The sequence below is a fragment of the Thunnus maccoyii genome, chromosome 14 (assembly GCF_910596095.1).
Source record: "Thunnus maccoyii chromosome 14, fThuMac1.1, whole genome shotgun sequence".
NCBI lineage: Eukaryota > Metazoa > Chordata > Actinopteri > Scombriformes > Scombridae > Thunnus > Thunnus maccoyii.
Window position 1 is genome coordinate 15,221,941 of NC_056546.1, and position 13,686 is coordinate 15,235,626.

The window sequence follows — 13,686 nt, forward strand, 5'->3', positions numbered from 1 at the left end:
TGGACAAAACAGAAAAAAGGTATAGGGAGTAATAAGACAGAGCAGCAGGGGTGGGATGGCCCTTGTAAGGTTATTAAGCTTCACACACAAACACACGGCTCGCCACAGGGCCACTGGGGTGAGGCCCCAGGCGGTCGGGGGGTCATTCCTGTTTGTGCGTGTGTGTATGTGTTGAGAAGGCATTTTATGTGCTCATGCTGAGAGGGGTGAATGATGAGGCCACCCACCATTTACTGGCACAAACAAACTAGTGTTTGCTTGACATTGTTTTTCTGAAGGCCAATACTCGTATCAAATACTGTATATCTTTTTACCAAAGCTGCCAATATCCAGTGCTTTGTGCTGCTACTTTATCTCTTTAAACAGAATCATATATTAATGCTGAAGAGGATCCCAAGTCTGTAGGTCCTTTAAATCTGTATTCTTAGAAAGGAAAATCCTCTTACAACAGCATTTAGGCCATCGTGTAATAGCAAAACTCTCCGCTGAAACCTAAACAAATTAAATTCATTTAAGTGGGTTAACAGCTCCTTAAGGCAGAATGAGACATGTTTCATTGCAGGTTTTACAGACTGTCAGCCCCTGTAGCTGGTTGAGTAAAAAAAACTCCCACATCATGCTGTAAAGATTTCTTTGGTTTCCTGTCTTGAATAAAAATACTAAAAGCATAAGTGGAAATTATTGATGGAATCAGATCAAAATGCTTCATTAAATTGACCTGGACTAACTGCGGTTACTGTAAGTAGGCGCCTCTGTCATGGAGGTGAACAGAATTTATGGAGTGAAAGGAGAGGAGAGGTCTAGTTGTAACTAACTCTATCTTTACAGCAATAAGGATAAAGGCTCTTTAAACAGGATTTGGCTTGACCCACCACTATATAGCTGGGAGCTGATACAGCAGTGCAGAGCCAGCGGTGGATCATTTTTCATCTCCAAATCTGCTTTGGCATGGTCAGGAGTGCCAGTGTGTGTGTGTGTGTGTGTTTGTGTGTGTGTGTGGGGCTAGGGGGGTGAGCATGGCACATCCACAAAACATTAAGAGGCCCTGAGTGGGGAGGGGCTGCTAGCCAGGGTGCATTGTGGTCCATCTCTTGTGGTTTTTTATTGGCGCAACTCTGACAACACAAGGCTGGGTCTTCCCTCACTTGCTCAGCTGAGCAATCAGGTCACCTCATCTTGACAGACAGTAACACACGCGCACCCCGACGTAAACACACAGAGACATACACACGCACGCGTGGACACACAGTGCATGCAGCCTGCAGCTGTTGCCAATGATGTCAGTCCTGATTTGGCCAAACTAGCCTTTTGTTTCACAGCGTGAACACAGAGCAGAGGAGGAGGCTTCATTTGGCAGTAGAGCAAGAGTTTTTCTGTCTCTAAGATTGTTTGGATTAAGGATTAGCTACTGGTTGCGGACATGAAAGTCTGAATGCAACACAAAGACATTTGTTGAGCTCAAATGAATAACAGCTTAAAAACTGACAATAATTTTGATAATCAATTCATCTTTGAGTCAAGCAAAAACGTGAAACATTCTCTGGTTTCACCATCTCAAATGTGAGGATTTACTGATTTTATAATTTCATTGAAAATTAAATATCGTTTTTTGACATTTTATAAATGAAACAACAAAATTATCATAAATTTACAACCCTATTTTGTTCCTACAAACCAGGTAAACTACTTATTATGTGTTTGTGCATGTGTACACAATGTAAACAATTTTAGGGACGCTTAATACTTTATGCAAACGCACCTCAATGTCAGTAATACTGCATGTCTCACATGTATCTGTAGATGTAAAGTGGTGTTAAACATGTTATACAAATGGCTGAGAACACACAGCATCATTTTACAACCAGCCTCGGTGCATTAAACTGTCAAAAGACAAACAAATATAAAAAGCTAACCTCCTCAGCAGGTTACTGACACCTCACTGTAATGAGTTGTTTAAAAATCTAAAAAGTACAAAATTGTTTCAGTATAACACAAAGTTAGAGACCATTCCTGTAGTCAAACGCCCCCCCACCACCTCTCCTACCTCACTCCCTTCCCCAACACAAACACACAACACACAAACACTCTCTGCCTCCAACCCCTTGATGTCTGTTGGCAGAACTGTCTGAGGAGCTTAATTGGTACTTTCTCATTTTTTCCTCTTTCTCACTCTCTCTCTTTCTCTCTCTAACTTTGTCACTCTCTCATTCAGCTGTGTGTGTGTGTGTGTATGTGTGTGTGCTAGCGTGTGTATATGTGTCTGTTGCAGTGTAGAAAAAGCGTGCGTGTCTGTGTGTTTTCATGGCGAGAGGACAAGAGCGTGGGTGCCACTAAATGAAACAGAGGCCGGAGCAACTGCACACTCTGTGGCGATGTGATAGGGCGAGCCAACTCGGTTAACCAAATCTTGGACTGAGCCTCCACTGAATTAGGCGCGCGGCAGCAAATACACACATGTGTACTCGTGCACGCAAACACACACACACACACACACACACACACACACACACACACACACACACACACACACACACACACAGGAGTTGTCTCGGTGCCCAGGCAGCTTTCCTGCTGCCGATAATGAGGAGGTTTGGAGATGTGCGTTTGTTTGTGCAGATCTAAAACACACACTATAATGGCTAACTCGATGGCTTGCGCACTCTGCCAATCACACACCAGTTTCAGTCAACAGAAGCGGCATTCTGCTTACTTTCCCATTTGTGCTCAGTAGCTTTCATTACTACACACTCAGAAACACACACAGAGTCACATATCGCACCTGCTGACATGAGATACAAACATAGCATGAGGCACTCTTCTACTGAGCTATTATGCTGCCAGTGACATTTTCGTAAATAATCCTACTTCTCCTGACATTTCATGCAGCGGCTGGTTTACAGTACATACTGCTATACAAGCGAGTCTGCCTCTTGATCTGAGATATGTCTCGTGGAAGCCCTGCAGCCAGGGCTGCTTGTTGGAGCAATGATTTGATTAGGTTTGTGCTGATTACAGTCTTGTTGGTTACAATAAACGGCTCTATCAGAGAGAGCGAGAGGGAGTGATTGAGAGTGGGACTGTCAGTTTGTCAAGCTGTCAAGAGCAATGTCGTATTGTGCTTCTGTGTTTAGCAGAGGTGTGCGTGAGATTCATGATGAATCAGCTGGTATCAACCAGCACCGGCGGTGAGGATATTAATACAAATCTGTTAGCAGTTACCGGCGCTCAGGAGAGCGATACGATGCCGTGCGCAAACTGGGGCCCTTTGAGTCTGATCGCGGTGAAGTAAAAAAAAAAAAAAGGAGCAGCAGCACATCTGAGCGGCTCCCATTTCACAAACAACGCTATCACAGACAAACACTTTTAACAGCGAGTGCCTTGTCTTGGCATTGTGCTCGAGAGCTGTAGACGTTGCAGCACAGTGGCGCAGCAGCTCAACCGTGGTGTGTAATATAGCCTGAGAACAAATAATCTGAAAAGCCTCAAATGCCCTCTGCCTTTGTAAGCTTTATGAAATATTAACCAAATTAATCTACAGTCTCTTTTTTTTTTTCCTCCAGAGAACATACTGTACTGCCACTGATTACCTGAAACCCAACAATCATTCCTGAGATTCATTCTAAAAAAAAAAAAAAATGCAGCGACATTTTTGATCTCTGAAAGCCAGGTGTAATTATTATCTTCCATATATCATGTTTTCGATTAATTAGGTCCGTGCCAGTAAACGTTGCTCTGCCTGTTGAAGTGACAGCCACAGAGCTGCCGGCCGTCTCTAAACACAGCTTTATTCCTGACAGCGTCGGCTGGAAAACGTTATTATAACATTATGGGGCTTAACGGCCAGCGGTACAGCATCTGATCGGAGGTCAGATTTGTGTACCCCGTGAAGATATTTTTAAAGACCGATATGATACCCTGTTTAGTAAAGCAATTTCTAGAGGCCTCAAGGCAGAACAAAAGGGCAGAGTTCACCGAGAGCAAAAAGCGCTTCACTCCAAATATGTGACCAGAAAATGAGGGCTGTAAAATAAAATAGAAAATCATTTGAAGGGATTTTATAGATTGCAGATTTAATGTCCCTCTGATGGAAAAAGAGAGCGAGAGAGAGAGAGAGAGAGAGAGAGAGATCAGGATTAATCCTCTTAGCTGTTTGTTTGGTAATCTGATTTAGTCTGATTTTTAGGCTGCTATCTCTGGTTGTGGTTACTGATGCTGTCTCTGGATAGACCATGGCCATTTTCACCTTCAACATCCCCCCCCCCCCCCCCCCCCTCCCATCTTCCCCCCTCTGGTATATTAGGGTTTGGGCTTGACATATTAACAAAATATCGGTATATGTAAATCCCGAGTGCGGATCACTAAATCCAGCAATGTGTCTGCTTATGAAACGATTCCCCACTCTGACATCGCTCCAGAGAGGCACACTACGACTGTCCCTGCTCCAAATAAATGACCTACTTTACACATTAACACACATTTACATGCAGGCAAGATCCAGGGCAGCTTCGTAGTTTCTGTTCCCAGCTCAGACACATCTCGCTTTAAGTGCAACGTGGCTGCTGTCCAATTCTTAGAAAACGCAGCCCTTTTCTGATTCTCTAGCCATCTTTGAGGGGATCACTCAGGCAGCACAGCTGAATGGAGACAGGCCCGAACCATATTTCCTTTCAACCTAGCTGGAAAATAGGTGCATAATATGCGCCAGGTTCTCTGGCAGAATTGTGCTTTTGTCGTGCGAGCGTGTTAATGGAAGGTGAGGCTGGCACAGAGGCCCACCTAAGGTGCTCCCAGGCCCAGGCAGAGCTATTTCCAGACCACCAGCCCCTCCCGTCTCCTCCACCTCCACCTCTGGTGGGGAAACCACACCACTGCACAGGCCCCAGTCACAGACATAACTCAAGAATGGATCCATTATTCACACAGGCTGTTAGGGGACTGGCACACAAGGGTGGGATGTGGTAGTGGGACACGAACACTCCTTTTTACTTAACTTAGAATTGCTCAAGCAGGCAAAATACGTAATGAGAGTTCGGTTTTTTTAACAAAAGAAAACTGTTCTCAGCTTCTCGTGTTTTGTTAAACAATGACATATAAATATCCAGCGTGTGATTTGAGTGATGTCAAAATAATGAAAGAAGACGCCCAGCAGAGAGGAGTCGCCGGTGCGTCCGTGTGTACGTTCAATGCTGGGATGGAAGTGTGGACTATCGAGGGCCATGCAACTGTGGACACACACCGAGACGCGCAATGTAAAGAAACGCAACAACAATAGCAGAATAAAAGTCAACACGGCTTTAGACGCACATGTCATATCAGCTTCAGAGGACGCTTGACAGCACAACACAGCTCCACACAACTCGACATGGATGAATGTGTAAGTGCTTTCTCTCTTTCTCAAACACACACACACACACACACACACGAACACACACACAGAGGCCAGATTGTATACGAGTTTGCTCATGGACCATGATAAGAAAATGTGGTAAATGCGTAATCTGATATGCATGACTTGAGGTTTCTCTCTGCCTTTCTTTTCCTCTTGGAAATCGCAGGTTGCATCCATAATTTACACCAGCCTCCGTCTGTTTCTCTCTTTTCCACTCTGCTCCCTCCCTCTTTTTTCTCTCTCCATCTCCCCTTCTCTCTCCTGGCAATCTGGCTTTTGCAGCTTTGCTCATTAGCATATTGCAGAATGTGCAGATGCCACCAAAAATTATTCACCTTCCAGCGCTTTGATGCCGTTTCACATGTACACAAACTACACTGTCGACATTTTGCGCAGCCTCCCAAACAAAAGCATGAGGGACAAGGTCTCCTTTTACTTTAAAGTGTTGGGGGGCGTAATGGGACATCCTTTAGTCTGATGTTTCCTCTCATCCTCATTCACCCCAATTACATTATCCATCACGTCAGTCAAAGGTTTTTAGATACTGTGATGAGGATTGATGGAGTGTTTCTTCCCAGCCAAGGTTTAAATGAACACTTAATATTCATGCAGTCCGAGGGATAACTGAATTCATAATATTCATGCTGTTCAAAGGCTAATTGAACACAGTATTCATGCATGTTTCTGCATCAAGTGGAGCCCTGTTTCTGTAGATTACGCAGAAGAAGGCACATAACTGCTGGACGGGGATATGGGGATTTGTAGTTGTCCTCCTTTTGGAGATTGATATTGATAGAGACAAATCAATAGCCATACATGGTATCTCACCATTGGTCCAGCACTGCTGATGCGGTGATCACACCCTAGGGACAGCTTGAAGCAAAGCAAGAACAGTATCACCACTGTAGCATACATGTGAAAACGTGGACTTGTAAACATCCTTCAAATGGGCTTTTTTTTTTTTCCTGAATCGACCACATCAGACGAAGAATGGTGATGGAGTGAAGCTGCACTGTTCACGACTTGTTCGGGTTCTTGTGACTGACTGTCCTGTTACCTGACGAGCACCAGCTGTCTGCCGTGCAAAGAGGAAACGGCATCAATCCCGATCAAAACCTCAATCCCCATCGTGTAAATCCTCATGCTTTCATTCAGAACAAATAGATCTCTCATGGCGATTAATTCAGTATGTACTGACGTGTCTGTGGTCCAACATTGTTCTCTGAAAGCGTCTGGACAATAAGAGACAGCGTAGTATCAATTTCAGTATCATAGGCCTTGGCGCTTTTCTTCACAGATGATTTGAGTTTTTGCCTCAAAACCGAGAGGTCTGTAAGTTACTCTGCTCCTCTGAATCACAATGTGTTCTGTTTTTAATTCTTTCTTGAAAGCACACGGTATTCCATCTCGGTTACTGTGTAACGTGATCACCAGCGCTTCCTGTCCAAGGACAAATCACCTGTGTGTTTAGCGGCTGGTATGACAGAAGAAAAGATATCCAAACTGCAGACGTCTTTATCTTGTTTGCAGAACCACGCCGAAGCATATCTGTGACACAAGCTGATGCTTGGATGAAAACATAGGTGATAAATCAGGATCCTTACCAGCGGATGAGGATGTTCCTGTGTTTCCTATTAGGCAAAATCCGTTTCTTAATCCTCATCAATCACAGAGCGAGTCTAAAATGAAACAAAACAGAATGCAAAGCACATCAGGGAGTGTGACAAAACACAATCTGCTTTTTAGTGATAGGAAAACAAGACTTGGGTGGCATCATTTATCGAGATGTAATAAAGCACCCTGTCGTGCGTCTGTCAGATTGGAAGCGCATAACAAGGACTGACAGAAGCTGGAGAGAATGCAGGTCTCTAATCCCCGCCAAATATGAAACATAAAATACTTAAATGACAAATACAAGTTGATTTCTCGTCTTCTTTGTGAGTGTTTTGCGCCCATCTAGTTGCAGAAGCAGCTGTCTTTGAAATCTCCAGGCTCTAATCATGGAGGAATATTTCTACTGGCTCTTCCCTCTAAACTAAAATGTGCAGATCTCCTAATGGGACGAGCATTCGTGGACTATTAATGCACTAGCCTACTTTACTGGGACTGCATCTTTAACTCACTTATTCCTGTGTTTGAAACTCCCACATTCGTTTCATTAATATTCTGCTAGTCTGCTTCCCAAAAACCGTCTGGCTCACATTTTTTCCACATGTGTACAGTAGGCGAAAAGAAAAGACTTGAGCTATCTTCACAGGCTACAGATTGCCCCACATTTAATTACTGTTAACACCAGCGCTAGCAAGCTAAATACGCCCCCATGATTTATTCATTTTCCCCCCATATTTCAGTCAAATTAAATTAGTCATATGGGTTTAATTAACTAAATATGATCTGATATTGTAATTTCACACTTGGATATGGGATACAGAGAAGGGTACTTGAGCACAAAGAAACCATGGTAAACCAGTGCTCATTAGAGGCTCTTATGTGTAGTCATGTTGGCATTACCAACAGCAGCATTAGCTGAATGATTGCTCCTAATCAAGGTTTACACGCTGGGAGGTTACCTTTATTCCTAAAGAACTGGAATCACTCTGTTCACACCATTATTCACTGCTCCTATTAGTCACTGAACCATAGCTAATACAAGTAACTCCCCTCATATTTTCTAGGACCTGTGCTTGGCTCATTATTGTTATTGCAGACCACAGAACTGCAATTAAGGGAAATAATAGTTGATTCCTTCCTGTTTAAAAAGTCACCACACAAAAAAAGAAAAAAAAAAGGAAAATGCTTCCTTTAATGGTATCCTGCCACACAGACAGTTTTGCTTCTATTTACCCAGGTTTTGAGATATCCGTCTCTAATATTTCAAGTGACGCCCCAAACACAGTGGAGATGAAATTGTGTTTGTGATGCTCACAGTAGTGAAAAATTACATTTATGTTTGATGTATTATCCGTAGTAAAAGAGACAAAGTTTCTAGGAAGGAGGAGAGGTTGCTTTTGAACTTTTTAAATGTGACTTTTGTAACTCTGTGAGGACGACAAACTAAATTTTACTCACCTGCATTGTTTTGAAGGTGCAGGCTGAAATCTCAAGAGACAGATATGTCAAAGCCTGGCCAAATAAAACTAAAACAAAATAACTTCATGGCTAGGAGCCAGTGGAGAAAAGTGAAAAAGAAAGTCTTTTATAAATTGGGTGAAGCAAACTATTTGAGTGCATCTTTTTTCCCTAATAAAAAAAAAAAAGGTTTACACCAAGATGATGTCACACAATATCACAAAACATGCTTTATTGCAAACAGCGTGTTCCCGAATACGGTATAATAATCTTATTTTCAATCATTTGTCAGCGTTTGTATCGGGGAAGGTCATCCTTTTGAAGCGAATCAATGATGCTCACACAGACTGAACACATTCAGCACAGTATCTGCTGTGGGTTTTCCTATTCAATTGCACCTGGTAATTTCTATGCCAGTGTGTCTTTAGTTGTCTGAGTAGCTCTAAAGCACAATATCTAATGCTGGTGTTATTTCCCCACTCATACAAAGGCTTCATCATGGCGCTAAATGAGCTGCAGTGAATGATATAAAAAAAAAAAGCAAGCGGTAATTTACTGATCTCCGGTAATGAAACATGAGGCCGGTGTGGCATGTTTTCTCACTCTCGCAGAGAGAAAATATGGCTGCTGAGAGCTACGCCGGCTTGCAAAACACTGTCACACTGCCTCACGACACAGGCAGAATTATCAGAGAAAAAACAAATGGAGGCACTGATTCACTAGTTGTTTATTTACAGCCCTCTCCGGAGAAGAAATAAATTCCCCTGTTGAGGCTTTGTTTCCCCATCACACGACACAACGGGATGCATGAGAAGAGAGGTGAGCGGGCCACACACACACACACACACACAGAGTTGGAAAACACACATACGAATGTAAGCGCACGCACAAATGTCTTACATCTGGATTAATCTCCAATGGGCGTCCTCTTCACAGATGCCATTAAACGTAGCAGAAGGCGAGAATCATGCAGGAAAGAGGCTGCCATCTGAATAATTTATTCAGAGGCTCATCTTGTCTCACACCAGGGGGATTTCTGCTTTCAATTTACACTGTTTTCCTCCCCATATTCAAATCAGGGAGCAGATTTGTTGTGATTGGCACACGGAAGGTCAACGTTAGCGAGCTAGCGTCAACGCTTTCCCTCAGTGGGCTGGTGTGCTGGTCTATTAGCACACTAGGATAGTGTGCGTGCGTGTGTGTGGCAGTCTTTGTTTACCTCAGTGTGTGCTGGGTGACACTGGAGAATAGGCCTATGGAGCGCAGAGACAGCAGTGTGTGTCTGAGCTTATTAGGCTGCTTTCCAAGGACACAGGAGGCTCCAGACATTACACTGGCTAGGGAAAAAACACCATTGCTAATCATGGCAGGAAGATGTTAGGACTGCAGACACAGAGAGAGAGAGAGAGAGAGAGAGAGAGAGTGGAGGAGTCAGGGATGATAGCAAGAGGGGAGGAGGCAAAGAAGAGTTATAGAAAGCAGGGAGAGTGCAGGATGAAGTCATGGCTCTCCTGCATGTCCTCGTTCTGTGTGTCACAGTGGGACTGAGAAGAGGACGGAGAACGGTTCAGTAAGGCACAGGTCATCTGTGACAAGATGAGCTGCCATTAGCCCAAAGGCGCACAGAGCAACTGACGAGCAGAGGGGGGGGGGGGAGGAGAAGAAACTCCCAGTGACAAACTGCATTTTCAAGTGGTCTGTTTGAAATTTCCAGCGTTCGAGGCAGCACAAAGGATCTGTTTTGTTTTGTGGTGCTGTTGTTGTATGATTCCTTTGGGAACGGATCAGTCTATTTCACTTTATACTCAATGTAGGCGGCGTACAGGCAACAGAGACTGAACATATTTGAGACGTGTTTGTCTAAAGACACTTGCTCTGTTTAAAAAGCAGCTTCTCATTCTCTCAAATGTAATCCAAACTTTAAAAAAAAAAAAACTGGTTACAAGGTTTGCTCGGGGGAAACTGTGCTTACCAAGCAAAATGCCCTTGTCATTTCCAGTAGTAAATTGGTATGTGCTAGCAAGCGCTGATGACAGGACTTGGCTGTTTCTGCCGTTACAGGCATGAATGGCCCTGTAGTAGCCGGGCACAGTGCAGCGGTTCAACAAGGCCTCTTTAACCAGCTGAATGACAGGCAAGCAGACGGGCAGCAAGCCAACCACAGACATTCAGCTCTGGCTGCTGTAAAGATGCCAATTCAGCCAGACCAGAGAAACCATGTGATGAGGGCAGAAAGAGAGTGGGAGAGGCGAGTCGAAAATGTATGAGCGCATCTAGTGTTAGGTCACCAGGCTGTGTTTCTCTTCTCTTCCAAGTATCCCACCTCCATATGTCTCCAATTTATCACCATTGTCTAGCAGTCTTCTTATACCGACTCTTTCCAAAAAAAAAAAAGTTATGTTGTCTTTTTGTCACCACGGGGAGTCTATGAATGTGTGGCTTGTTGCCTTGTTAAACTTTAAATGTCAGTGTCCACAGCCCTGAGCGTTGCGTCAGTAGCCCTTTGCACCCTGCGCCTTGTGGAAATCTCCGTGCAAAACCGAGGGGAAACTCAGCACCAGTATGACACAGCATGGAGGAATGCACCAGCGGATGTGGCTCTCTCTCTCTCTCCCTCTCTTTCTCCTTCGCAGTCAACCCCCATCCCCCCCCCCCCCCCCCCCCCCCCCCCTCCCCTCCTCCTCCTCCTCCTCCTCCCCCCCCCCCCCCCTCCCTCCTGCTGTGGGCAGGTCCATATGCACCCAGTAATTATCAAGGTTATTTTCTCCAGAGGGCCAAATCCCTGTTTATGGGCAAGAGCGTGTGTCACACGGCTCTGGCTGTCAACCCACAGGACGCTGACTCTGTAGACAAACCCGGAGAAAATCGGAGCTTCAGCGACACTGCGGTTGGCAGACTGTGCAGTCGCTCTGCCTTGTGCAGTCGCTCTGCCTTTGCTGCTGTTTAACAAAAACATTAGCGATTTTAGGTTGATGTGTCATGACCTCAAGTGAGACTGCAAAAAAAAAATGATGTTTCGTGTGAGCTTCGACCTAAAAGTTATTTCTGGAAACCCCTGACTAAATGAAGAGTATCCGGCAGCAGAGAGAAAAAAAATGAAGACTCAGACACTGAACCCAACAAACAACAGAGCTAAACATGAATGTCTTTGATTTAAATCAGTGTTATTTATTTACTGCAGACATGAGGGTAAAGAGTGCAAGTTTTATGTTACTAGTTCCACTGAACTGTAAAAAAAAAGGAGACCATTTTCTACTATTATTAATTCGATTCACTACCTTCCCAGAGCCAGACACTCTGGAGAATTGCTACCTGGGCTACAGAGTACATTTCCTTTTGGCGACGGCTACAGAGGAAGTAAGATTGTAAAAGGCCAGTGGTTAACAAGCCCTGTTAAAAAACACTAACCAATCCAACAAGCTAGGTATTATACCGGTTAGTTGGAGGGGAACAGGAGGCAACTTTGTCTTGTGAATGGGATACAGAGTAGGGTTGTTCTCATGCTACAGTAGGCTTGTCAGTAAACAAGAGCCTGGAGCAACCTGAATTGCGAGCTCAAAAGTAAATTTGCATGTAACAAACTGTTAGCCATGGTCAGAAGTGCAACCCCCCCTCCCCTCCAACACACACACACACACATACACACACATCAAAATCGGCTGCTCCCTTCACAAAAGCTGCTTCCTCTCCGTTTCATTGCGCGGGCCGGGCTTTGTTAGTGTGCGGAAATGCCTCCAGAGGGAATGAAAATACTGGCAAGTCCCTGCAGCTCTTTCTGGAGAGCGACGCAGCAAAAAGAGATGGGCCCTGCAGCTGCAAGATCACACACACATGCAACCACACACACACACACGTATGCCAAGTGCCCATGTAGGTTGAGGGCTCAGGTTACGTTATGTCGTAGGTTATGTCCCAAAGAACATAAACACCGGTGTGTGGTTACAGGGCTGTCAGGGCACCGGAGGAGCAAGAGGAAGCCAACAGTGACAGTACAGAATCTAAAGTTGGACTAATGCTGTCACAGCTGCCGCAAAATTACAGGCAACGTCACTATGAAAGCTCATACCAGCTCTAAAATCAGGGGGTTTCCAGCGTGGGAATTACATTTAGAGTATGAAGTGACCCCTGTTTCCTATGTTCATTAAATCATGAGTATTGTTATCTTATTGAGAAATCCCACGAGACAGTTCCAGAAAGGTCAAGAAAAGGTGAAACGTGGCAAGAAGTGATGTCTTAACTGTGCCGCCTCCATCTATCCGTTTTTTCCCTATAACCACTATTCCCATTCAGGGTTTCTGCACACATTCACACCGACGGTCAGCCCAAAGGTCATCTAACCTGCATTAACCCTCCCGAGAAAACACGAGCTTACACTTCAGCCGCCCAAGTGGGTACAAACACTCAACCTTCATGATATCCACCGCGCCACTGTGCAGCCCAGTACTTCCCTAATGCTCTTAAAAAAAAATTTTTATATTCCATTACCTCACTCCACGGCCATCTCGGTTGGCCATAAACACGTGTTTGTAATCAGACGACAGCACTCCAACAACAGATGATTGCAATCAAACAGTCAATAGCCAGCACTTAAGGCAAAAATACACCATATTAGTAAGAAACAGAAACCAGTGATTTAAAGGAATACATCATGTTTTCAAGAGATTGGTCCATTGTTCGAGTCATGAAAACGCAGACACTGAAATCATGCATGTGCTTAATCCTGTCTCTTCAGTATGTTCAATTACAGCAGCACCATTATGACTATCATTATAAAGTAAGAAGACAAACCTTTTAGTAAACACTCATCAGCCACATTGGTTGCATTGCCCCTGCAAATGAATTAACTGTAAAACATTAAATATATCTGTACGGAACATAGCAGACCAGCCCCGGTTAACTTTTGATACTACTGTGGGGTAAGAATCTGTTGCAAAGTGATTTTCAGCTCTACACTGTCTCACTGCACCACCCACACTCACATTCAGTTGACCCAGGAAATTTAAAACAGTATGCTATTTTTGTTTAATATTTCATGTAAATTGTACCTCCTACACAGAGCTGACAGACTCGGCTGCCTACCACCGTGTCTTTTCATTACAGCTGCTACAAGTTTTTTTTTTTTTTTGAGATAATACTAGTCGCCTACTATCAGTCAACACTGTGTGTTTTACAACCTGGGTCTTATTGTCTTATTAAATTTTGACTGATACAAAAAAACCCATCATGTT

General features: G+C 44.1%; 1 protein-coding gene across 7 annotated transcripts in view; it reads right to left on the bottom strand.

Annotated features, from left to right (window-relative positions):
- Positions 1–13,686, bottom strand: part of zmiz1a (zinc finger, MIZ-type containing 1a) — a 104,140-nt gene that overhangs the window by 56,774 nt on the left and 33,680 nt on the right. For 5 of the 7 annotated variants that reach the window (XM_042433332.1, XM_042433336.1, XM_042433330.1 and 2 more), the window contains one exon: positions 6,994–7,068. The exons of the other annotated variants lie outside the window; for them this stretch is intronic. The gene's annotated coding sequence lies outside the window, so the exon portion shown is untranslated. The remainder of the gene's footprint in view (positions 1–6,993; positions 7,069–13,686) is intronic. 7 annotated transcript variants of the gene reach the window in all.